General features: G+C 48.6%; 1 pseudogene; it reads left to right on the forward strand.

Annotated features, from left to right (window-relative positions):
* Window positions 1–16,357: 16,357 nt before the first annotated feature.
* Window positions 16,358–18,571, forward strand: LOC131562070 (thrombopoietin receptor-like; annotated as a pseudogene).
* Window positions 18,572–26,028: the final 7,457 nt, after the last annotated feature.

A 26,028-nucleotide genomic window follows, 5' to 3' on the forward strand; every position in this document is an offset into this window, starting at 1 on the left:
CACGCAGCTCTGGGAGGAAGCGCCTGCAACCCTGCAGTTCTGCACTGAGCCAGAGCAAAGGTGTGAGATGCAGAGTGTTTGGCAGAAATATTCAGGCCCAGCAGGCCAGCCTGCTTTGTGCTCTGTGGTACACAGCAAGCGCTGTGCAATGCAGCTCTGAGCTGCTGGGAGAGAGGCAGTCGGGGATGTGCCTGAGGTGAGTCAAGGGCTTAGCTGAAAATGTAATGAGGAAAATTGAAAAGTGCAGATGGGTCGAGGGCCCAGCTGGGAAGAGAATTGGGATAGTAGAAGATTGCATATTTTAGTTAAGATTTTAAAATGAGGTAAGAAGCTAAGTTAGTAATACAGGTAGCAGAAATCATGTGCCTTAGTTAAAGAGTACCAAATATATTAGGAACATAAAGCTAGGAATGACAGGGATAGAGGAAGCAATTGTGAAGAAGCTGAGACCATAGAAAGACCTTGCCTTAAGAATAATTGAACAGTTAGGAGAGGCTTGGACCATGAGCAGCAGGTCAAAAGGTCTTGCCAACTGGCCATGGGAGGAGAGTTCACCATGAGGAAGACTGCTTTCTTCCTCCCATACAACCACTCCCTCATTTCAAAATCCCACCAATCCACTTAAGGGAATACAATTGCGCAGCTGTAATAGATATTCAGCTGATAAAAATGCGAAGCAGGCAGGTAATAATTATGTATTTTGGGTCCTTAGAAACCTAATGTAAATCCTTTTCTGTAGAAATAGAGAGCAGGAGTCTGCAACTCCTTGCACGTGTCTTTGGAAACTAGTTCACATGTGACCACAGCTGCAATAAATACCCTTCTTTTCTACTATAATTAGTTGAAGAGTCATCTGTCCGGGCTTCAAGGGTTATGCTGGAGTAGTGAACTGATTTGGATGGGAGCAGAAGAGTTTCAGCAGGCAATTTTTGGAAGAGATGGAAGGCTCTTTTGACTGGGAAAGAGGGTAAAGCCATTTGGAATGGAGAAATGATCCCAAAGTCCATCCAATTGTATCTTTGTGTCTGAATTGAAATCAGAATGATTATAGATAGCTTCATGTAATTTGTCTACAAATTTATCAAAGTCTTCATTCTTTCTTTGACAAATCTGTGTAAAAGACATAGTGTGTAACTTATCTGGAAGTGCAAGAAATGCATTACATGCTAGTTGTTGGCTCATCTGTAAGACTTGATCAATGCTCCTAGCCTGGGCAGTGGCAGTAGCCCCGGGCCCTTTGCCAAGTAACTGTTGTGCTGTTAAACCATACAGAGGATCACCCTGCACTCTAGCTCTTGCAGCTTCTTGAGCACACTTTTCCTCCCAGCTTTTATGAAACATCACCTGCTGATAGGGTGGCATTCTAAGTCTTATTAGGGTATGCACATCAGCTGGAATTAATGCGTTAGATGGAAAAATATACTGCAGAAGTGACTGTGCAAGTTGGCATTTTCAACCAAATTGTGAAAATGCAGCTCTCATCTTTTCTAAAATCTTCCAATCAAAAGGTTCTCAAACTCTACTTGCAGCATTAGTTACTACAAGCAAAGCTTCTACATCATTGGAGAGAAGAGTCCCTTCTACAATAGCTTCTGCAATAACTTTTTTCTACTTTTGTTTCTCTTTGGTGGAGATAAAACTTGGCCTGCAATTCCTCAGAAAGTATTAGGAGGACCATGCTAATTTGGGAAATTGACACTGCCCCTAGCATTCAACAGATGCTTGACATCAGGCACAAATTCCAACGTCCAAAATGTAGTGAGCATCTATTAGGCTCAGACTGCAAGGATAATGTAGAATTGTGGAATTGGCCTTCGGTTATCCTGGCATCACTTTTTACACCAGGATTAGCTTCATCACAGGCCCTTACATCATTCAAACGATTGGCTTGTTGGACAGGAAAACAAATTAACATTACATCTGCAATCCGGAACGAGCTTACCACTGATGTAGGTAGCATACACCACGCTGTGTTACAGGATAGGACTGCTATAAATTTTTTGTTGCTAGCACAAGGAGATGAGCGTGAAGATTTTGAAGGGATGTGTTGCATGAATCTCTCTGACCACTCTGGATCTATTGACAAGAAATTGTCATTGCTTAAGGAGAATATGAAAAAGCTCACGGTGGTTGAGAATTCTTTTGATGAGTGGCTAAAGTCCTGGGGAATAACAGGCTGGCTCAAGGATTTAGTACCCTTTGCAATAATGATACTTTGTCTTCTTTTTTCAATTCTGCTTGTAGTGCCTTGCTGTGAAGAAAATAATTGAGCGTGCTTTTAAATCAGTCTGGCTTGTGCAAAAACAAAACCAGGGAACTGTTGAGAGTTTTTTGCAGATTGAGGAGTTCTGGCAAGACAAGGGCCATATTCAGCCGATGCACAATCAGACCTGCTTGTACTAATGGACAATGGACACATTCACAAACAATGGATAATGGACATATTCAGAAATGGGGTTGGTATATCCTTGAGAAAAATACAAGAAGAGTCATCAGGACTCAGCAAGTTTGACAGCAAGCTTGGGAAAGAAGGAAAAAATTGAACCATGAGTGGGCCAGAAGACAACAGCAAGACGCGTGAAAAATTAGGTGATCCAATCAGCATTCTATTTTAGATGTGTAAACAGCTAGGATTATAATCATGTATTAGCTAGAGACACGTGGGCAGTAGAGATTATAATATAGTCTTTTTAGGGATAATAAATTTGGCTTCACTGGATCATATTGGTTGTGGTGTGATATCCCTGAACCTCCGCACCCCGCACAAGGGCAGCTGGGGAGGCCCAGCCCGGGCAGCAGCAGAAAGGAATTTCCCTGGCAGGGCAGGGCTGTGGTGCAGCACGTCCCCAGCAGGAGCCTGGAGCAGCCCAAGGCTCTGTGTGGGCAGGCAGGGGCAGGCAGGAGGCAGAGCTGTCAGCAAAGGAAGGGCCCAGCCAGGTGGGGCAGCCGGGGGATGCCGACAGCCTGCAGGGACAGAGGCGCAGGGCAGGGACACCGTGGGACAGCCTGGGCTGCACAGGGCACAGGGATGGGCAGCAGCTGCGAGACAGCCCTGCCAGAGCCAACATGGGCAGCACTTTGGCCATGGCTGCTGGGCCTGGGCCTGAGGCCACGATGGGACAAGTGACCCTTGCAGGCCTGGGGCCTCATTGCCTCCTCGTCCCTGCTCAGACGCCTGGCAGGGGCCGACATGACAAAACTAAGCTCACAGATGTTGCAAAAGCAGGGGAAAAAGTCAAGGAGGAAGACACAACTTTGGGGGCAAGATATGAGGGACATGGCATGGACACTTCAGAAAACAACCAAAAAAAGAAAAAAATCTTTCCCATAGTCAAAACCATCAAAATGCAGGCAGGCCATACGCCAGCAAGTGCAGGCACATGCAGCAAATCTTGCCAAAATTGGTCCCCACTGAAGGCCAAAACAGAAAAGAAGGACCTACAAACACGCTGGAATGGAGACACCATCAAAAGAAATTGCAATTGGAGGAGAGAAAAAGAAAATTTGGGAAATTTAGTGACTCTAAGAAAATGGCCTGGGATTATATCAGGTGCATTGCAAAGGACCAAAACATGCCAAAACAAAGCTCACAGAGGTCGCAAAAGCAGGGGAAAAGGTCAAGGAGGAAGACATAACTTGGAGGGGAATATATGAGGGACATGGCATGAATAATTAAAACAAAAAAAAAACAAAAAAAAAATCGTTCCCAAAGTCAAAGCCTCCAAAATGCAGGCAAGCCATATGTCAGCAAGTGCAGGCACATGCAGCAAAGCTTGCCAAAATTGATCCCCACTGAAGGCCAAAACAGAAAAGAACGACTTAAAACACGCTGGAATGGAGACACCATCAAAGGAATTGCAATGGGAGGAGAAAAAAAGAAAACTTGGGAAATCTAGTGACTCTAAGAAAATGGCCAGGGATTATGTCAGGTGCATTGCAAAGGACCAAAACATGCCAAAACTAAGCTAACCGATGTTGCAAAAGCAGGGGAACAAGTCAAGGAGGAAGACACAACTTAGGGGGCAAGATATGAGGGACATGGCATGGACACTTCAGAAAACAACCAAAAAACAGAAAAAAATCTTTCCCAAAGTCAAAGCCATCAAATGGAATGGCATGCCATCAAGGGCAGGGACATGCACCAAAGATTTCCTCTATTGGTTCCCATTGAAATCGCAAGATTCCTTTTCCATTCCCGTAAGGAAATTTCATTTCCTTTCGGGAAGGGAAACGGAATCTTGCGAATCCCAAAAGAAAGGCTAACAAACACTCCAGAAAGGAGATAGGTTCAAATGAAATGCAATTGCAAAAAGCAGAAACACGGGAAATTTAGTGTCTTCAAAAAATAGGCTGTGAGGAAATCAGATGCATTGCAAAGGACCAAAACATGCCAAAACTAAGCTCACAGATGTTGCAAAAGCAGGGGAAAAAGTCAAGGAGGAAGACACAACTTAGGGGGCAAGATATGAGGGACATGGCATGGACACTTCAGAAAGCAACCAAAAAAAGAAAAAAAATCTTTCCCACAGTCAAAGCCATCAAATGGCATGGCATGCCATCAAGGGCAGGGATATGCACCAAAGATTCCTCTATTGGTCCCCATTGAAATCGTAAGATTCCTTTTCGATTTTGCCAGTAGGAAACCACAGTTTTCTTCAAGAAGAAGTTTGGAACTCACTGAGCCACAGATAACAGCATTCTAGAAATCTGCAGAACAGGTTTAGAAAGACTGAATATTTTGGCTAAAGACCCCTGAAATATTTCTAGAAAGTCTGAAATTAATGAAAAATGGATGTTGGTATCCTTCAGTGATGAACATTAGCCAACACTTTGGCTTTGTGTTGTGCACCTGAGGCCAAACAAAAGTGTTGGACTGGCTGATCTGAGCTCTTTTGATCTCAGTAAAGAATCCTTCAAGCCACAGGAAAAAGGTGGCAATGCTCCTTTTTGCTGGCCAACCCAAGGTTTCCCTGTACAGCCATTTGCCCAGGCAGCCCAGAGCAGTGGTCACAGTGCCAAGGCTGACAGAGCTCAAGAAGAGTTTGGACAATGCTCTCAAGCACATGGAGTGACTCTTGGGGTCACTGCACATGGCCAGGAGATGGACTCGATGACCCTGATGGGCCCTTCCAACTCAGCATATTCCATGATTCTATGACCCTTATTCACACCGTGAGGTAACTTCATATTCCCTTTAGTTTCCACTCTTGTGTGGTTTCACCTTTACAGCCAGACACAAAACGGTTTTCCTGTTTTGGGAGGTGAAATGAAGATCATTACTTGTGTCCTTGTGGCAGTCCTGAGCAAGCTTCCCTGCCACGTGTGGCAGCCTCTCAGCCCTGGGGGTGCCTGCGAGCTGGGTGACTCCAATTCTCTCCACCAGGGACAGGAGGAGTTGGGCCGCACACTCGCGCACCGGGGCGGGGCGGCTGCTGGGGAGGAGAGAGCAAACCCTGGGCACAGGGACAAGGAGCAGCGGCAGCGCCGGCCTTGGCCAGAGCTGCTCCCTGCCCTTGCTGGGGGAAGGAGCCTGGGCTCTCCCTGCGCCTTCAGACACCTGCACAAGGCTCTGTCCTCAGCTAAACACAAAGGTAGCATTGCACACTAGGCCTGCCTGCACGGAAGAGGGAGGAATTCAGTCTCCCTGCACTGTCTGATACTCAGTTTCTTTCACAGTATTTACTCGGAGAAAGATTAAAGAAATAGATGACATATGAATAATTTAGCAATTAAGGACAATTGAAGCTGACCCATCAGAGGGCACCCAGTACACAGAGCTACAGCAGGACTGAAGCTCTTTCCACCCATTTATCCCCAAATCTGCAGACCTTTGGAAAATAACAAATGCAGGGAAAACACGTGGTGGGCTGTGAAGTTGCAGAATATCCAGCAATGCAGCCTGTTTCTTCTGTGGGGCTTGGCAATGGATCCATCTGAATGTTTTACCCTATTGCAAAGCTGAGGAAAGGGTGGCAGGCAGTTTAGCCAGGCTGTCCTGTTCTAGAGAGTGTCTCTTGGGAACTATCAGGCCCAGCACCAACATTCAAGGCAGCATTTGCTTCAACTGTGCCATGGCTGTCAGCCTGTGGAGGTGCCTGTAAAGTGATTCATCTTCTCAAGGCTAACATGAAACATCAGTTTGCATAGAAAGTAGAGTTCTAAGGCCAGGACAGTCATACAAGACTCCTTTGGCAGGAGCTGCACCTGCTGTGAAATACCAAACACTGCTCACAGCTGCAATTGCAATTGCCCCTCTGCCCACAAAAGCACAAGGCTCTATCCTTGGCCTTTGCAGGCACTTTCCCTTCCCCATCAGTCACCACATCTAGGAAAATCTGACAGACTGGGAGAACTGCAGGAAGCAGCAGGAAGCTGAGTCAGAGGAGCTTTAGTTTGGATATCAGGAAAAAGGGTTTTTCACCCAGAGGGTGGTTGGGCACTGGAACAGGCTCCCCAGGGCAGTGGTCACAGCACCAAGCCTGACAGGGCTGAAGGAGCATTTGGACAGCAATCTCAGGCACTTGGTGTGACCCTTGGGCTGTTCTGGGCAAGGCCAGGAGCTGGACTCCATGGTCCTGATGGGCCCCTTCCAGCTCCCCATATTCTACACTTCTGTGATTCTGAGAACTGATGGGCTGCAGGAGGGCAGAAATAGGTGACGAGAGGACAGAAGTGAGGTTGGTTGGAGAATCAAGTCACTGAGTTCATAGAAGATGCAGGATACAGGACCCTTCCCTCCAACCATTCCCATTCTCTGTCTCATCCCTTCTCCCTGCCACACACACAAAGGTGAAGAATATCACTAAAAGAAGAAGAACCTACTTGACTCCCATGTCCATGAGAGCAGTCATTGCTCGTGCAGGAGTCACATTCTCCACCAGGATCCCCAGGGTCTGACTGGTTGCTTTCTGAACAAATTCTGGGGAGATGGACACCATCTGGAGAAGGACCCGAGCACCCTCATGCACCTCAGAGTCCATGTCCTTCTTCAAGGTCACAGAGAGCTCTCCCAGAGTGACAATGGCAGAGCAGGACACCTTGGAACGGAGGTTGGTCACCTGGGGAAGCCATGAGGGGAAACATAAGAATCACCTTGGAAAGAAAACCAGTTGCCTTCAGGAGAAGTCCCAGGAAATGACAACACATCCCACTGTGTCCAGGGGAACATACAAGTACAGGAAGAGCTGGAGAGCACAAGCACAGAAAGGCACTTACTCTGGCACCAATTTCTGGCCTCAGACCTGCTCACTGTGGGCCTAAAATAAAAATTCCACTCAGTGTTCTACTTAACACTTCTAAAATGTCCACAGCTTTCATTTTAGGCCCTTTTACTAGAAAATTAAAGCAAGGGCTGCTTTCAAATCATCAAGGCACAAGTCATAAAGATAAAAGAGTCAGGTGCTCCTGTTCCAAAAAGCAACACCAGCAGTTGAAGCACTCAGCCAGGAAACAGAAAACACAGGCTCAGGTCTACAGAATAATTTGCAGTGTTGAATTACAGCTTGGGCAGAGACTGGGACTCTGGGAAATAACATCATTAGCGTTTCAGTTTCTGCATTTGCACTCAAAGATGAGTGTCAGATACCCGACCTGGCAGTAAATACAGCTGCATGTGCCCACAGATCCTACAGATAGCTGACAGAAATTAGAAATCTCAGGTCTAAAACCAGAAATGAAGGCAGACCCTGAGCACACATGGAGATGAAAAAGTGTTGCCCGATTTATAGATGACACAAAACTCGGATAAGTTTTGTGGGTGCTTTAATAAGGGCCCGGGGATCTGGGGTCTCACGTCCCAAAATCCGAGCCCCCAAATTCACGTGTGGGTGCTTCCCTCTTATACATGCGATTCATAACAAAGTCTCCAAGAAACAGTTTCTCCGTTCCCCTTGCCTGGTCACAGACCCCTTGTGATACATTCTTTGGTTCACAAACAAGATCATTAATCCTCTGCTTATCTTATTCTAAGAGCATTGTATGCTGCCTCCAGACAGGTTAGCATTCTTACTTTCCTGCACTAGTTTAATCCCTAAGACTACCTGCTAGGTTACACACACAAAACTCAACACACTTTTCAACGGCTACAAAACTACTTTTTAACAAACCAGTTCACACACAACTCACTATAATTAAATATTTTGCTAAATTTCATTTCTTTTCCAACATTTCCCCCCTTTTGAGCATCCTTCAGTCCTGCTGCAAGGATGCTCAATCAACAGTAACATCTTCATAACGAGGTGGGGAGTGTTCCTCATTCTGCCGCCCGCGGGTCATCGCCTTCAGCAACCGGAGAGATCGCCTCTTTTCCTTTTCGATCACACCTAAGAGGCATCTATATACAATCCATATAGTCACTAGAAATACTAAAAACATTAGTACATATTGTATAGCAGACGTAATCCAGCCAGACAGGTGAAGCCCCAAAGAATCAAATACTGCTCCTATCCAATTATGCTGTGCTTCCTTTTCAATTTCCTTGGGTTTTGTTTCCAGTTCTGCCAGTTGAGAAATATCTTTCTCAACTTCAAGTGTAACATTTGGAATGTGTACACAGCAATGATCTATTCTCCTACTCAGGTAACCACAAACTCCATGCTCTTTTAACAGTAGCAAATCCAATGCCATTCTGTTTTGTAGGGTCATTCTTGATGTAGCTTGCAATTGCAAATTTAGATCTTTAAATCCCTTCTTAGTAGCTGCTGCCAAACTTTCTGTCTGTCCTAACAAATTGTTGAGCATTTCCCTGTTTCGATATGTCGCTACCGGAGGGAATAATGACTCCAATATCCATCCAAATTGCACTCCTGAGCCAGGTTCATGCCACTGCTCCTCTAGGGATTCTTCCCTCTTTCTGAGTCCTTTCCTTTGGATCAATCTATTCTGTTTCCAGTATGGACACAATGTGGGAAGCCCTAGGGTGATTTGTGTTACTGATCCATCTAGAGGTAAATGTGTGGTCCACTGTCCGTGTCCCAACACCCAGACTAAATTTCCAGGGCTATGCACAGTAGTAGATCTGCAATCTATAGGTCCATCCATGGACTCTCTGCTAACCGTGTGATCATACCCCCTACACTCGCATCCCCACTTTAATGCCATTTTCACCGGTACCAATCCAATTCGGTCTTCCGGTGTATCACATGTAAAAACCTCAGTACAATTCCAATCCTCTTTCTGCGGTCTGAACTCTGGGGAAGATGTAGACGTGAGAAGGGCCCTATGACGTGACTGATTCTTTACTCCTGACCATTGGATGCACCATTGTACTTCCCCAAGGTAATTATAGTGTTCCAAAACACTAGGTCCCCATAATGTCTTCCAACTATTCCAGGTGTCAAAATTCTGTGTGACATTCTGACAACTCATCTCATTTCGTTGGGATTTCGTTCTTATTCGTACTGTATTGCATGGCTCATCTATTGGGGTTGCAATTAAACACCTCCTGGTATTTTGAATCCAACCATAATGATTGGAATTCTTTTCACATTCCTCTCTAGTCATAGCCCGAATGGTCATACACAAATCTCTCCATACATCTACTGGTTTGGGAACTGACTGGCAGGACCATGAAACATTCTTGAATGTTTCAGGCATTTTGGTTACTGGTATTATTCCCCAGGGAATTGGTTCACCTGCAGCCTGTGGTAAGGGCAGGCAAGCTGTTATTTTAGTCACATTCTGCATGATCCCAAAATCTCTGATTAATCCTACCACTAAGTTTTCCTGCTCAGTATTGCGTTCTATTGTATCATTAACCTCTCGTCTACTCCTTCTACCGTGTCTCTGTAAGGATAACATCATTCTGTCATGCCTCCACCATGCATTTCCTATTCTAGGATTAGTGACACTCGACCACCCACAACCTTTGCCTTCCTTCTCCCACCAACTGGTCCCGTCCTCTATTCTGTCCCAGGTCAGTTCCCTATTTTGCTTCTACCATTTGACCCAAAGGTTCCTTTGATATCTTGATCTTACTAGGAAGGAACAATTTATTCTGAGAGGTGGCCCATCTCACATGTCCACTGCCATTGATACTGGATTAACCTTTATGTTTTCAGCACGATCCCCTGTCCATGGCAAAACCCTCATACTCACTCTTTTGTAATCAAAACTATCCCGTATTTTGACCAAGCATGTATATTCTCCCGTATCGTTTGTGGTTACCTTGGTAAGATTCAGTACCGTGTTTCCTTGTTGTTTATCCTGATCCCAACCGACTCCTATCTTGCCTCGGCTTCTTTCAGCCCCCCGTTGCCATATTGCAATAACTTCACCGGCCTCAACTTTCTGGCTGTCAAAGATAACACAAGTTAATTGAACATCCATCCCTTCCATGACTGTAACCTTTGTTTCTTCAACCTGTACTAGAGTAGACCCTTGAACGGGTAATAGTCTCATGATCACTAGCAGTAATATAATTAAGAAGGCGGCTTTGCGCGGAAGATCATCCGGGTTGGAGACACTATCTGGGTTTCCCACTGGAACGGTGCCTTCTTTACCCTGGTGTAATGGATCCAAGCATCCATCCCCTGGACCTTCACCGCCGTGTAGGTCGTCATCATCACCTGGTGGGGTCCGCTCCATGATTCCCGTAGCGAATCCGTGATCCACTTCTTGACGTACACCTGGTCCCCAGGCTGGATGTCGTGGACAGAATTCTCCAGCGTGAGCGGTCTATTTCACTGTAACGTATTTCTTAAAGAATTCTATTAAGTGACATAACATACTCTGCAATCGCCTGGTCCCCACTCACATGTACCTCCCCTTTTAATACAGTTGCATGATATGGTTTGCCATATAATATCTCATATGGACTTACGCCTACCTTTTCCCTTGGTTTAATTCGAATCCTGAGTAGGGCCAAAGGCAAAGCTTGAGGCCAGTGCAGTTTAGCTTCCTGGCAAATCTTTTTGATTTGTCCTTTCAGGGTTTGATTCATCCTTTCCACCTGCCCACTAGACTGAGGTCTCCAGGGGGTATGCAAATTCCAGGTTATATCTAACATTCGTGCTAATTCCTGCACTACCCCGGCTATAAAATGCGGACCCCTATCTGATGACAATCCTAAAGGTACTCCAAATCTTGGTATTATTTCTTTTAACAAGGTTTTTACCACCTCCTTAGCCTGATTAGTTCTACATGGAAAAGCTTCCGGCCACCCTGAGAATGTACATACGTACACTAACAAGTATCTGTATCCCTGTGCCCTAGGCAATTCAGAAAAATCAACTTGCCAGTAATCTCCTGGTTGTGGCCCAACTTGCAACTTTCCCATTTGTATTTGTCTCCTAACTACTGGATTATTTTTCAAACATACCGGGCACATTGCATTAACTCTTTTTGCCATTGTTAACATCTGATTAGAGATTATCTCATTCTTCAAAAATTTTACCAATACCTCTGCCCCCCAATGACATTTGTTATGTTCTGATTCCAAAATAAATTTCATTATGCGGGTAGGTACCACTATTTGTCCCATTGGTGTAATGTACCACCCAAGTTGATTCTTCTGTGCCCCTAGCAAGTTTATTAGTTTTCCATCTTCTATTGAATATTTGGGCTCCTGATTCAGGTATGGGGTAGCCGGATTTGTTCTTACCGGTACCAATGCCATTTGAGTCCATACTTCCCGTGTCACTTGTGTGCTGTAACATCAGCAAATCGATTTCCTCTGTAAACGTCTCCTTCCGCAGTCTGATGTCCTCTAACATGCATTATTGCAACTGCTTTGGGACTGTGTATCGCATCCAGTAGCTGTAGCACTTCTTCCCGGTGCTTGATGTTGGTTCCCTGTGAATTCAAAAGCCCCCTTTCTTTCCATAACGCTCCATGTACATGAGCCACACCAAAGGCATATTTAGAACCTGTCCAGATATTAACCCTTTTGTCCTTGCTCAAATACAGGGCTCTGGTGAGTCCAATCACCTCTGCCTTCTGGGCCGAAGTTCCAGGTAACAAAGCCCTTGCCTCTATTACCTGATCCAATGTTACCACTGCATACCCGGCATAGCGAGTCCCATTCTCGACAAAACTGGATCCATCAGTGTATAGTTCCCATTCAGGTTCTTCCAATGGTTCATCCTTTAGGTCGGGTCTGCGAATCCAGTTGTTTAGAGAAGTATCCCACTGGCCTCTTCCAGGATCCCACCTTCTGGGTGAGGACCCCCAATGCCAGTTTTTGCCTCTCATTCACGTACAACTGGAATTCCTTGGTCAGGTCAGGGAGTCCTAGGGCTGGGGCCTCCTTTAGTGCCTGCTTCAATTCCTGGAAGGCCTTCTTTTGCTGTGTCGTCCACTCCAACCGATGCTGCTTCAAGGCCTCATATAGTGGCTTGGCTAGGAGACCGAAATTCATGATCCACAGTCGACACCATCCCACCATTCCTAGACAAGATCTCAATTCCTGATGGTTACGAGGCAAAGGAATAGCACATATTGCCTCTATTCGGTTTACTCCCAAATGTCTCTGCCCTTGTGTGATCTCACAACCGAGGTAAATAACGCTATTTTTGACCAATTGAGCTTTTTCCTTAGAAACCTGATACCCTGCTTGGCCAAGCATGTTGAGTAATTTAATTGTTAATTCCACGCACATTTCCCTTTCCTTAGTAGCCAGAAAAATGTCGTCCACGTACTGCAGGACTACATACAAGGATGGGGATATTGTTACCTGGGTTATCTTCCATTCCTCCAGCTCCTTGGCCAGTTGGTTTCCAAAAATAGTAGGGGAGCATTTAAATCCCTGTGGGAGTCTCGTCCACATAAGCTGCTTCTTTCTCCCAAAATCAGGACTCTCCCACTCAAAGGCAAAATATTTCCTACTCTCTACTGCCAGTGGGATGCAGAAGAAGGCATCTTTAAGGTCAATCACTGAGAACCATTTAAACTCCTCCAATACAGATGTTAACAAGGTATAAGGACTAGCAACAACTGGATGTATGTCTTTCACTATTTCATTAATAGCCCTTAAGTCCTGTACCAAACGGTACTTACCATTAGGTTTCTTTACTGGAAAAATTGGAGTATTATACTCCGATTCACATTCCTGTAATATTCCTTGAGCCAAAAATTGTTTAATTAACGGGGCTACTCCCCTCCTTGCCTCAAGCTTCAAGGGGTATTGCTTTATCCTCACTGGTCGGGCCCCTTCCTTTAGCTCCACCTTTACTGGCTGCGCAGCTTTAGATTTTCCGGGGACCCCTGACTCCCATACCCAGGGTACTACAGCCTGCTCAATTTCTTCTGGAATAGGAGAGGCATCCACTTCCTTGATTACAAAAATGCCTGCTATTTGTTCCTCAGGTATTTCCAATTTCACCCTTCCCCCTTCAAATATTATTTTCGCATTAAGTCGGGACAACAGGTCTCTGCCAAGAAGGGGTGTGGGGCAGTTTGGCATATACAAAAATTGGTGATCTAATTCCTTCCCCCCAAACCTAAGATTTAAAGGTTGTAAAAATGGTTGTTCCTCTAGCTTCCCTGTTGCCCCCACCACCTGTACCGTTGTGTCACTCAAAGGTCCCAATTGTCTATTGAGTACAGAATAAGTAGCTCCAGTGTCTACCATAAATTCTTGATCCTTTCCATCTATTTCTAAAACTACCCTTAAATCCTTTTCTAGTCAGCTTTGATTCTGATAGTTTCCCAAAACTAGTGCTTGAGCGACTTCTGCTGGTCCTCCTGTGAATCCTCCCACAGGAGCATTCCCCATTGGACCTGTCCTTAATCCCATGTTTCCCATGCCCATACCTCCTCTAACCGGGCATTCATTTTTCCAGTGTCCCAATTGTCGGCAAAACGCACACTGGTTTGGATCCAACCTCCCCATGTTAGGTGCAAACCCAAATCCTCCCCGACCTCTTGGCAACCCCCCTCTGTCCACGATTAGTTCCTCCCCGACCTCGACCCCTAATGGGTCTTCCTCCTGCCCCTGTCTGTTGCATTACAGCCAGAATACTAGCTTGTTGTCTTTTTGCAGTTTCTTTTTCCCTGTTGTTGTATACCTTCCACGCTACCTCCAGCATTTTATCCAAACTTCTAGTATCCTCTCCTTCCAGCTTTAGTAACTTTTTCCTAATATCCTCTTGTGATTGCCCCCATAAACAACAAGGCCAATTGAAGTTTTCCTGATTGATCCTCTACATCTAAATTAGTAAACTTCCGAGCCATGTCTTTTAATCGTTCTAAAAAGGCAGACGGAGACTCATTCTTGTCCTGCTTGACCGAATACAACTTAGACCAGTTCATAGTCTTAGGTATTCCTGTCCTAATTCCTTCCACCAACAATTCCTGATATCGTTTTACAGCCCTTATTCCTCCCGTAGAGTTTGGGTCCCACTTAGGTTCCTCACTTGGTACCAATTCATCAACTGTCTCATTTAGTTGTCTCAACCGAATCTCCTCACGAGCCTTTTCTCTAGTGGCTCTAATAACCATTTCCTTTTCCGTGGAATCCATTATAGTATCTAATAATACCTGTAAATCATTCCACTCCGGATTCTGAGTCTTTATTACCATTTTAACCACCCTTGCCACCCTTTCAGGATCCTCCCGATAACTCCCCGCTGATTGCTTCCATATTACCAAATCCCCGGGGGAGAAAGGCACCTTTATAAGTATCCTTTCTCCCTGTGGTCCCACAGCTTCCCTTAACGGCGCAATTAACTGTGGCCCCTTCTGCCCCTTCCTTCCCTTGTGAGTCCGCCCTGCTAACGGAGTTCCTTTAACACTCTCATTCTTTTCTAAATCACCACCATCACTATCACTCTCACTAGATCCCGTTTTTATAGCTATATCCGCAGAGGGAGCAGGGGGCACATTAGGAGCAACCGGAACCCTCGGAGGTGCTATACAATAAGACAAATCTTCCTTGACTGAAGGATACAAATTACGCTCCTTTCTTTCTTTACATCCCACACACTCCCTTTCATCATTCACTTCTAAAACAAAAATACCGCATTCCTTTTGCCATTCCTCTTTCCGATATAAAACGAAAAACAAATCCAAATATGGTATTTCATCCCATTTCTCATTTCTCCTTAAAAATTGCATCAAAGATTCCATTATCCCCAATTCCAGTGTACCATTCACCGGCCATCCCACTTCCCCAATCTCATATTCAGGCCACCAATGATTACAATAATCTATCATTTTGCTTTTATCCAATTCTTGATAATACCCCTCACTTTTCCACCGTTTCAATATACAACCTAATGGTGTATTTCCAGGTATTTTACCATTGGCTTGCACTAAGGTTTTAAAAGTTTTAAAAGACATCATATGACAACCTTTAATTCCACTATTAATCCCAATAAACCAATATACCTTAAACCAATATACCTTCTCGCCGTCCTTCCCTAAAACAAACAGGAGGTGAGTTCCGGCCCTGCGTCCTTAGACGTCTTATGGCCGGAGCCTAGGCTTTTTTACCAACCACCAAATCCAAATCCAATTATCACCTTTTTCCAATATAAAGCACCTTCGGGCTCACCTTGGCAATTGTCCAACAGGCACGGGGTGTCGAGTACGACCGATTACTCCCCGAGAAGTGCTCGGTGCCGGCTTGGAGTGGATCGGGACGCAAACCGCCCCAGCAGCCCTTGGAGTCCTGCCGCGGTCGCCAGAAAACTGTTGCCCGATTGATAGATGACACAAAACTCGGATAAGTTTTGTGGGTGCTTTATTAAGGGCCCGGGGAACTGGGGGACTCACGTCCCAAAATCCGAGCCCCCAAATTCACGTGTGGGTGCTTCCCTCTTATACATGCGGTTCATAACAAAGTCTCCATGAAACAGTTTCCCCGTTCCCTTTGCCTGGTCAGAGACCCCTTGTGATACATTCCATGGTTCACAAACAAGATCATTAATCCTCTGCTTATCTTATTCTAAGAGCATTGTATGCTGCCTCCAGACACGTTAGCATTCTTACTTTCCTGCACTAGTTTAATTATTTATTAAATCCCTAAGACTACCTGCTAGGTTACACACACAAAACTCAACACACTTTTCAACAGCTACAAAACTACTTTTTAACAAACCAGTTCACACACAACTCACTATAATTAAATATTTTGCTAAATTTCATTTCTTTTCCAGCACAAGCACATACCTACTCTACACACCGTGTATGAAGTATAGGGGACAATTCAGAACAATGTTCTCACCTCGCTGGTAACTGCCAAGCAAACCTGACGGAGGCTTCAAAGCAGGACCTCTGAATGGGACCCAGCCAGGTGTTGGATGGTGAAGAGTCCCTTCTCGTTCAGCTCCCTGAAAGGCAGAAGATTGATTTTTCTCTCCCCCAAGGCAGCACCCTCTGAAATGAGCAGCACTGGGACAGGTCCTTGGAGGTGTCAGGGATGGGCAGGGGCCTTTGGAGCCTGCGGTTGCTCCTCAGCTTGGCCCCTCTCCTGCAGAGGCTGGTCCAGGCCAACACTTGGGTGGTGCTCTGGGGCCTGGAGCCAGGGGTGAGGCACCACATCCAGCTGTGCAGCAAGCCCGACGGTACCTCCATGGACGGCGTCTGGGGGCCTTGGTCACAGGCTCTGGCTGCAGAGACCCCCCACTCCTCCGGTGAGCAGCCATCCCCTCTGCAGGGTGCTGGCAGCAACAGCAGGGAGGCACCCACGCCTGGGGCTGCTGGGGTGGGGGTCCTGTTGTAGCAAGGTGTAACTCCCAAGTTTTGGGGGGCCAAGGGGAAGCAGCCCCCTCCCTGTCCTGGCTCTCCCTGCCCAGGAGACATTGGGCTGTGCTGCAGAACCCCTTACCTGCGGCACGAGCGCTGCGAGTGGAGCTGGGACCCTGCAGAGCCCCACAGCTCCCACCAGCTCCTCTACCGGCCACCTCCGAGCGGGGCTGGCACAAGGTAAGGGGCATGGCAGGCAGGTGGCACCCATGCAGGCACATCCCAGAGACCACTGGTCCTGCTGTGTCCCAATATCCCACACTGGGCCCCTTGCCCATGCCCTGCTCTGTCCTGCCCTTCCACCACCAATCTCATACCCCCTCACCACATTGCACCTCCAACTACAAGCAGCAGTAGCTTTCCTGGGGAAGAGCAGGAGGAATGCTGGCTGTGGGTTTGCTTTGGTGAGACTGACTGGCTCCCCACTCCTCCCACAGGGAAGATGCATGGCAACAGTGCGAGGAGGTAAGCAGGGGGGCACAGGGCACCTATGCCTGCACTTTCCAGCCCAAGGCTGGCAGTGCCATCTCTGTCCTGGTGAATGTCATCAGGACCCACATGCTGCCCACACTCAGCTACTTCAAGGAGCCCTTTTGACTGCACCAGGCTGGTGAGTCCCAGTGCCACCGCAGCCCCTGCTTGGCTCACAGGGGACACAGTGTCCCATGTCCCGTTTCACAGGAGCGACGAATGCCTATCCCCAACACCAGCAATGCTCACAGATGCCCCACAGCTTGTGCAGGCAACAGTGTCGCAGGGCCGGCTGAGCCTGCAGTGGCTGCCGCCCCTGGAGCTGCCTGCAGAGCAGCTGGACTACCAGGTCCGCTATGCCATGGAGAAAAGCCATGACTGGAAGGCAAGGCCTGCCCAGGGAAGCCCGAGCAGCGCTGCCCTCCTCCGCTGCTGACACACGGCAGGCGCGGGGTCGGGCCAAGCGGGACCCGCCCCTTGGTGCCAGCCCACAGCAGCCCTGCCTCCAGCTCGGCTCTGCCCCGCAGGTCCTGCAGGTTCCGCGAGCAGCGAGGAAAGAGGTCCTGGACCTGCGGCCAGGCTCCCGCTACCCCGCGCAGGTGCGGGCCCAGCCCAGCGGGCCGTGGTACCGGGGCAGCTGGAGCGCCGGGACCAAACCCGTTGTGGTTGATGCCGTGGCCGATGCGGGTAAGGGGCAGGGCTGGAGGCTGCGGCCGCAGAAGCCTCACGGCTGAGGGCAAGAGGCAGACAGTGCTGGAAATGGGGAGGGGGGCACGGGGCAGGGGGCTGCGAGGGGCTCAGAGATGGTGGCTCTGAGAAAGGCTACAGTTCCGGCATTCCTCCGCCGATGCAGGCTGGCTCAGCCCCAGTGTTACGGTGGTGCCGCTGCTCTTCTCAGCAGCGCTCCTGGGGCTGTGTTGCACCTTCCCCTCCCTCTACAGGTAAGGGCTGTGCCGGGGGCAGGCGGGGGGGTCCAGCACCAAGCCTGGGCACCTTGCATGGGGCATTAGGGCACCTCAAGTCTGAGGGTAAATTCGATGCCCCTTCCTGCGTACCCAGCAACATGAAGCCGAAACTCCGGCCGCCCGTTCCTGAGCTGCACCGTGCTCTGGGCAGCTTCCTCCAGGAAAGCAGCAAGCACGGCCAGGCCAGTGGGTGGGCAGGGCGACTCAGCTGCTCCCAGGGGCAGCTCGAAGGGCAGCCCCTACCCCGTCCACTCCATGTCGCCCCAGGCCATGCCTTCGAAAAGCAGCCGCCGGAGGAGACCGTCCTGCCCTGCCTGCTGGAGGTGCTGCCCGGCCCGCCGCCGGAGCACTCTGGGGGCCGCCTGTCCAGCACCGACATGGCCAACCAGTCCTACCTGCTCATGGGCGGCTGGGAGCCGCGGGCAGCCACGACCGCCCCCACCCCGCCATAAACTCCTGCTCCCCCCGAGCCCCCGCCTGGTCCCTCCTGCGGCGCCGCGCCCCCGGCGCGGATCGCCCCGCCTTAGCAAGACCTGGTCCCGCCTCCGGTCCCGCCCCCTCACTTCATGCGCGGAGCGCTCCGCCCCGTCCCGCGGCTCAGCCAATCGCGTTGCGTCGCGCGGCCGTCGCCGGGCAGTGCGCGGCCGGTGGGTGTGAAGCGGCCCAGCGGGGCCCCGTCCGCCCGCCGTTTGAAATGCTGCGGGGCGGGCGAGCGGCGGCGGCGCCGCGGAGGTGAGCGTGTCACAGGGCCGGAGAGGCGGCCTGCAGGCGCAGTCCCGAGCGGGGAGGCTGTGGTGAGGCGGGCAGGGGAAGGGAGAATGTCGCTTATCGGAGGGAGCCCCAAAGAGCGGCTGGAAGAGGTGCCGGCTGATCAAGGAGCCCCGAGGAGCGGAGGGAGGGAGGGCGTATCGGCTGACGGAGTGTCCCGAGGAGCGGCTGGGGAGAGTGGGGGTGTGCGTTGGCGGGCAGGAGCGGCCGCAGCGCTTGCACGGTCCGGTGGGGGGAGGCCGGCGGGGCTGTCGGAGCAGGCTCAGCCCGGCCGCTGGGCACGGCTAACCCCGCCCGCCCGCAGGACCACGGCGCAGTTCCTGTTGGAGGCGGACCTGCACGGGCTGCTGAAGCTGGACACGCTGATCCCGACCGCGCCGCCTGCGCCATGGCAGCGCAAGGCCAAGGAGAGCGGCCCCGGGCCCAGCCCCGTCGGCGTGTGGCCCGTGAAGCCGGCCAGTCGCTCCCACAGCTCCAGCAAGACGCCGTCCACGACAGCCGGTGAGCGCCGGCCACCGGCGGCAGAGGTTGAGTGCGGGAGCCTCGCCCAGGCTGCTTGTCCGTAGCCATGGGGCTCTGGGCTCCCTGCCACGCTGCCCTACCGGCTGCTGCTCTGGCAGGAGGAGGTGGGCTGTGCTCCTGACAGCCACCCACCTCCTTGCCAGCATGAGGGGCAGAGCTCTGAGCACTGGGGCTGGCGAGCTGCTGTTTGCCCAGCTGAGCCTTGCTGGCACAGCTGTATGCTAGGACGAGTGTGGGCGGGACTGTCAGCTGACAGCTTTACATCCTGTGAGCGCTTTTGTATCTTCCCCTTATCTCTGGACTCTGGAATTGTTGCACTAGACCCAAGGAGTTGCACCACACTGTCCCTAACCAACTTGGTGGCAGGGAGGAAAATATAAGTTAGTTGTGACTGTGTGGCATGAGACCTCAGAGTCCTACTTGTCTGGTGGGTGTGATGTGGAAGAGTGTTGGGTTTGCTCCCGTGAAAGCTCTAATGCAGGCTTTTAAATAGCTGTAAGACAATCTTTTCATATGTGAATGCAGGTAAATCTGGAGCCAAAATTCAAAGCTACCCCACAAAGGCCAGGGGGGATCGCTACATTCCCAAACGCAGCACCATGCAGATGGAGATGGCAAATTTCCTCCTAACCAAAGAGAATGACCCTGCTGATGATTCCCCTACCAAGAAGGTGAGCATGTTGCTAAGTTACAATTGCTTCAACAACCGCTACTCCTTCCTGCCCCTTTACAGAGCAGTGAACAAGAGGTTCTATCAAGTGGGCAGATGGGACTGACAAGTCCCAGCCATCACTACTTGCAGCTCTGGGCTTCAGGAGCCTAGGATGAGACTGAAGCTGTAGAGACTGCCATGCACTCGAAGCCTATGCTGCTTCTGGTAGCAAAATTTGGCTTTTGACTAATGAGGCTTTAAAATGTAGCAGGCAACACAAACACAAAGCTGTGAGCCTATGTAAAGTGAAACTGCTGGTGGTAGCTATTCTAGGACAATGTCTCCACAGGGAACACTTCTGGAATGTTTTACACTGTCTTCTGAAATCTGTTTGTGAAGCATTTGGTCGCTTTGTGGCTGTGGCTTTTCCCACTGGCAATGACACTGAATTTGCCATTGTGTGAAAATGTGAGCCAGGACGATGTATGACAGTCTGAGGAAAAATGCTTTGACCTGCCTCTGTGTGACTGACCCTTGCAGCACAGGCAAACATCTTCAGATTCTAAGAGAAGGGGACTTAGGTGTCTGTTTAAATTGCAGTGTGGGAATTGTTTTAAATGCATTGCACTGAGGGTGATTTGTCTCTGTAGGAGCAACAGAAAGCCTGGGCAGTGAATCTGAATGGTTTTGATGTAGAAGAGGCAAAAATCCTCCACCTCAGAGGAAAACCACAGAATGCTCCAGAAGGTGTGATACAGGCTCTGTGTGAGCTGAATCAGCAGGGGAGATCAGGTCTGGGGAACAGCAACACAGAGGCTCTGTGTGTGGTCACAGGAGAAATCAACTGGTTTCTGAGAGCTGTACAGGCTGGAGTCTCCTTTCTCAAGGTTCCTGAGGTCGAGGGAGGGCATACCAGTTACAGTGAATTTATTTAGGAGAGTTGCTATGACTGCCAGTTGGTCACCTGTTACAGGGCTTGCAAGGGTCTTCAGGGTGGCGAGAGAGACGAGAATCTTGACCTCATGTTCAGAAGGCTGGATTTATAATTTTATGATATATATTACATTATTACTATACTAAAAGAAATAGAAGGAAAGTTCTCAGAAGCTAGCTAAGCTAAGAATAGAGAAAGAATGAATAAACAAAGGGCTGTGTCTCAGCAGAGAGCGAGACCTAGCTCTGCCTTGAGTGGTCAGTAAATCCAAACATCCACCCGAGACCAATCACACATCCACCTGTTGCATTCCCCAGCAGCAGATAACCATTGTTTACCTTTTGTTGCTGAGGCCACAGCTTCTCAGAAGGGGAAAAATCCTAAAGAAAGGATTTTTATGAAAAGATGTCAGTGAACGTTCACCTATACTGCAGGTTCCAAACCTTCATGAAGTCTGTAAGAGCATCAAACCCTCTTCTGTGCACTTTCTAGCTTAAACTGCAACTAAATATATTGGGATTCAAAAACCCAAGTGTTTGTCAAATTTGTTTCCATGAATGAGGAAATTGTAGCTCACCCCTGTTCAGCAGTTCATACTGCCAGTGATTTTAGTGCACTGCAGGCTTGTGAGTGTTTCTCTTAGGACTTCATTTTCACTCCAAGGGATTCCTAGTTGGGTGAGCAGCTGGGAGGAAACTAACTCAGGTTAACAAATCTGTTCCCCTGCACACAGGCTGTCAGAATAAGCTGAAAGTGCTCTACAGTCAGAAAATGGCACCTGGATCCAGCAGGAAGAATAGCAGAAATATTCCCTCAAAGCCAGAACGGGTCTTGGATGCACCAGAGATGTTCAACGACTACTGTAAGTCGGCTACAGGGTTGAGTGCTGGGCATCCAGAACATTCTGCACTGGATTGCTGTTCCTAGGACAGTGTAACTGGGCTATCTGTATTATTTGGTGTGCCCAGGCTAGCACAGACCCCTTCTGGAGTGTCCCTGTGTGGCCTTAGCGGGACAGTGGTCTAGGGCACAGTGTAGATGCCTTGGAGCAGGGTACCTGGCCCCAGCAGCTGGGCATAGTGACACTCAGAAGGCTGCCCCTCACCTGCACGTGTGTGTGTGCACATGTGCACCCACACCTGCTGCAGCAGCACGGGTGAAGGGCAGGGCTCTCTAGCCAAGCATGGTGTGACCTGCATTGCTCTTTCAAATTGTAGAACTGAATCTCATAGACTGGAGCTCCCAGAACTTCCTGGCAGTGGCTCTGGACAGCACTGCTACACAGCGCTCTCATACCAGGACCTCAGTGCTGCCTCACCTGAGGATTTAGAGCTGCCTCCCGGCCTTTCCAGGCTAAGTGCAGGTGCTCAGGACTCTGAGGTTTCCTAGCTTCTTGGGAGAAGGTGTTTGCTTCATCTGGACTTCTTGGGGTTTCACTGGAGGAGCCAGGCACAGGCAAATTTCATCTCCACTGTGAGCTCTTCATTCTGCTTGTTCCCATGAAGCTCAAATGCCAACCTGAGCTCATCATTCCTCTGGTTCCCGTAGACCATCACAGCCCTTCCATGGCCTCTCCAGACAGGAGCAGCTGCACATCTTCAGAGCAGCAGTTGCCAGCCCGCATCCCATCAGGGAGGGAAAGAGTTTCTACCCTTGCTTTCCAAGCAGGTTCTGGTTAATGACCCTTTAAAGTGTTTTCCTGCAATGCTCTATCATGGGTAGATCTCAAGTGAGAATCAGGTAGAAAGGGTCAAGTCGCCTAGGAAGGGGGACCTTGAGAACAGAAAGATTCTCTGCCTGCTTTTCCTGGCCTTGCTGCAGATTTGGAGGGTGTTCTGGGCCTTTTGCAGACAGCCTCTCTGTAGGGGTACAAGGGCAAGGTGGAAGATATTGCCTAACAAGTGGTCAGTGTTAGGTGCACTCTCCCCTTTCTTTGAATGAAGCCAAACTAGGACTCTGATAGGATATTGCAGATGTTTAAGACTGTCTGCCCTGCAAATCAAGCCGTGCCATTTGGCGCTGGCAGGGGCTATGTAGAAATCCCGAGCGGGCCGGGGCTGCTGAGGAACGCGCCTCGAGCTGTTTGTTTTCCAGCATCACTCTCATTACGTGGTTATGACAATGGGAAGATGCCAGCAGCTCACATCCCAGGCAGCAGACCAGGAACTTAATGTTAAAACTTACTTTAAAAGTTTTTTGACCAATCACACAAAGCAAAAGCATATTGACAGTAGTTGGATCCAATCACTATAAGCACAGGTACCTTTGGTTAAAACAGTGCTTGTTTATTTTGAAGACAATACCTACCAGTAAGCCTTAAAACACAATGCAGTGAGCTGCATTATTAAGCTTCAACCTTCCCAATATCTTGCTAGATATCCTTTTCTGTAGCTTGGAGATTTATTCTAGACCAGCGTTAATACACAGACCATTGTTCTATTTGTCCTTGCTTTTCTGCAGTTTAAATAATTTTTCTGCTGACCTATCTGACGGCTGCTGCTTGGCTCTAATCACAGTTCTGCTGTATCTGAGACCTGCCTTTTGCAGCTTTCCCAAAACTCTCTAATTTTGTGGATTCCCTCAGAGGACTCAGTGTCAGAGCCTCTGGAGAAGCGTGGAGGGCAGGGCTCAGGCAGGCTGTGCCAGTGCAGGATTTGAACTCAAGGCACCAGGAAGCACCAAGGCTGCAGACAGGAACTCAAGCCTTCTCATCTCCCTCCCTGCCAGAGGCAGGCTCAGAGCAGCCATCTCACCCCTCTCTAAACCAGTGGGGGCTCTGTCCTTACCAGGCTCCTCGGGCTCCTGGGGATTGTTCCCACAGCTCTCGGTGCCAGGCAAAGCTCCCTCTGCTGCAGCTCTGTCCACAGGCTCCCCTCCTGAGGACTCAGGGGCAACATTAATATTCCCCTTGAAAGAGAAACAGAAAGGAAGAAACCCTTCTCACCACTTAGACAAAACACCTGGTCCAACAACTCCATGGCTCACACACTTAATCCCTTGTTCCTAACAAGAACTCTGGGCCCCAAAGCCCTTCAACAGTCAGAAAAAATTGACTTCTCAAACACAGTCCAAAAGCTGTCAAAGCTGACAGTGACAGTGTTGAACATGGGGGTGACACTGAACACATGGAATGGCTGCTAAGGAAATCAATTGCTGCTCTGTTCTGTAAGGTTGCATGTCTGACAGCACTAACATCAGTCCTCATGTCACTAATTGCAATGGAAGTAGCACTGTCTTCTTTCTTCAGCCAACACCCCAATCGGTGTCATGGTTTCAATGCCTCACCCAAGGCAAGTTGATGTAGAAATAAATTCAATGTACCTCATTTTGCAGGGCCCTAGGGTCTGAAATTGCTATTACAGTTTTCTTTATAATGATGGGCAAATCTTTTTTCTCTGTGTTTTCTCTTGATGGCTTTTTTAACGTTAGGTGCTATCACAGTGAGTTGTCTGATGCTACATGGGCCACCTTTAATTTTTGAGGGAATGTCCTGCCAGGCTCTGTCTCCACAAATGAGCCAATATTCTGTTGCTAATTGATGTGGGGACTCATCTAGGTCATCTACTCGTCAGCAGTTTCACCCTTAGGGGGCACTGGGGTACTGCAATTGCACCACAAACTGGAGTATCTGTCCTCAGGATGATGGGGAGTAACATTCAACTGTGGATCTCCCTGGTACTGAAACTCAGAACAAAATTCCATCACCAATGAACCAAGAATTCCAATTCTTGAGGTTCAGAAAGTGCTTTAAGAAGATCAGGGGCCCAGTGATGTCAGCTGGTTATGGGATTGGTCTCGTTGGCAGCCTCACACCAATATTTGTCATGATTGGGTATTGGCTGCTCCTTGGCTGGCACAGGCACACCGACCAGACGGGTTGCAAAGGATTTGTCTGGGCTGAAATGGGTCAAACACACGGTGTCTGAGCCTGCTGACTTGGCTAAAGCAAGGCAAACCTTCGTTTTTGGTTGATCTACAGGCATGTATGCATGCAAAAGCAAGCAAGCAAAACCAACAAGTTCCAGTATATCATATGATCAAGCTCCATGTTCCTGTTCAGCTGTTTTTTGGCAAAAGCTTCCCCATCTATTTCAGTTCTCAAGCAAATCTTTTAGCGCTTGTTCAGGGACTGGCCAACTATAGGGCACTAAACTGTCCCTCTAACCTTCAATTTTTACAAATTTGGATATCTTAGAATTCTTTGGAACACAATGGACACCACGCTTTTGCTGAAAGAGCTCTATGATACAAACCATTTTCCCAGTCCAAAAATCAACATCAAACTCCAGAATTGTAGCTTTCACAGGTTGAACGGGGAACGTCTGGCATGCACCGTAGCTTCTCGTGCGGCTCACATCTGCGTGCTCATTTCCCTGCTGGTGGAATTGTCGGTGTGCTCTTGTGTATGAGACGGTTTCACATCCTTCACCAGGACCCACTTAGGTCCGGCACCTGTGCAAATACAAGCATACCCTTTGCCCCAAGTGATTAGTGGAAATGGTCCTTCAGTTTGTCCTAACTCAAGGTTTCTGATCAAAACTGAAGGATTTTCTTTCAATTTTTCCTGTGTGCTGTTTGAAAAGTGCCTAAAAATTGGAGGATTAGTTCCTGCAAATGAGCTATTAAAAACATAAAGACATATAAAGCTTTGCTCAACCTCATCTGGGGTTTTGCTTGGGCCACTCCCCATTTTCTTGTTGTAGAATGGTTTTAGAGTGTGGTGCGTCCTTTCAACAATTGCCTGACCTGTGTAGGAATAGGGAATTCCAAAATGTGGCGAACGCTGAAGTCCATCAAAAATGTGGCCAATTTTTGAGCTGTGTATATGGGACCATTTGTCAGTTTTCATCTGGTGGGGGATCAGTTTGGCGAGCTCTGGGCCCAGTGACACTGACAAGGACAAAAGCAAAAGACGAGAGGCGCTCTCTCTTCCCGGGACCAAAGTCCCACAGCTTTAATGGAGAACAGCTCCAGGAGAGAAAGGGAGTGTCCAGGAAAGGAAAGAGGATGTCCAGGGGAGGCAAGAGAGTGTC

Source organism: Ammospiza caudacuta, chromosome 10 (assembly GCF_027887145.1).
Source record: "Ammospiza caudacuta isolate bAmmCau1 chromosome 10, bAmmCau1.pri, whole genome shotgun sequence".
NCBI classification, from domain to species: domain Eukaryota; kingdom Metazoa; phylum Chordata; class Aves; order Passeriformes; family Passerellidae; genus Ammospiza; species Ammospiza caudacuta.